Source organism: Chrysochloris asiatica, unplaced genomic scaffold, assembly GCF_000296735.1.
Source record: "Chrysochloris asiatica unplaced genomic scaffold, ChrAsi1.0 scaffold00049, whole genome shotgun sequence".
NCBI classification, from domain to species: domain Eukaryota; kingdom Metazoa; phylum Chordata; class Mammalia; order Afrosoricida; family Chrysochloridae; genus Chrysochloris; species Chrysochloris asiatica.
Window position 1 is genome coordinate 5,428,465 of NW_006408567.1, and position 1,241 is coordinate 5,429,705.

The window sequence follows — 1,241 nt, forward strand, 5'->3', positions numbered from 1 at the left end:
TGTGACCAAACCATGTTCTATCTTAAGGAAGTTCTCCTCTTTCTTTGTTAAAAGAAAATCTCTCCCCAAACCATCTTCACTTTATTCATCACAAGACTGGGCTTCATCTTTAGACCCTTCATCCCCAGATCTTTCTGGTGAGGGCTGGCAGATGTTTTCGTTTCTGGAGGGCTTTCTGGTTCCCCATCATCTACTTTGGGGAAAGGAGTATTTTCCTTTGATGCCTTTGAAGCTGTGGGACGACCCACTTTCCCTTTGCCTTTCACTGGACTTGGCGTCACTGTTGCCTTTAGCTTGGGTTTGGGCATTTTCTTTTCTTTGGGCTCAGATTTGGATTTCTTAACCATCATTTTGTTTATTCTTTTTGAACTGCCATAGTCACTGTCATCATTGTCTTCCATTAGGAAGTCTTCATCACTGCCAGAATCTTCTTCTTGGAATGGTGCCTCGTCCTCCTCTTCTTGTTCTTCCTCACTGCCCACATCTTCCATAAGCATTTCTCTCTGCTTAGAAGCTGCTTTAGAAGCTGCCTGTCATTGCTGGCATACATTTTTATGATCTTTTTCATCTTCAATGTCATCTGCTGAGTGAGTGTCATCCTTCTTGGTCTTCACATCTTTTTCTTCTAAGTCCTCACTGTCTTCCTGTGAATTCTTTCCAGACCGCCTCTTCTTTTTAGCTTCTCGAGGAGATGATCATATTTTCTTAGGTGTATGACCAGAATCTCTTCCATAATCGCCATCAGCATCATCAGATTCCTGACACTGTGAATAATCAAAGGCCTTACTATTTCTGACAGGCCGAGACATGATCGCTGTCGAAACAGGACTCAGTCAAGAAACCAAAGACCAGGACCCCCACCCAGTCTGTGTGCTTGGCCCCCCATCGCCCCAACTTTGGCCGCTGCGGCTGTTGCAGCTGAAACTTGAGCTGCTGGTTCCTCAAACTCCGCGGCTCCTTGTTTCTCTGCCTCATGATCACAGGAGCTCCCCGCTTCCCTGTCTCTCCAAAATGGACCAGAACCCAGCGTTTTTAATGGAGTATCCCTTAATTTTTATTTATTTGTTTATTGTCAAGTGACTCGGATTTACAAACATCACCTTTGGTGGACAACACCGAGGAGAACAACTGCTAAAACTGGCAGGATAGCATTAGCTATTCATAGCATGTATCTTACTATGAATGCACCTTTAAAGATTTAAACAAGAAAAATTATTTTTTTAAAAAACATTTGCAACAAC

General features: G+C 43.3%; 1 pseudogene; it reads right to left on the reverse strand.

Moving 5' to 3' along the window:
- Positions 1 to 81: 81 nt before the first annotated feature.
- On the reverse strand, positions 82 to 809 carry LOC102818250 (annotated as a pseudogene).
- Positions 810 to 1,241: the final 432 nt, after the last annotated feature.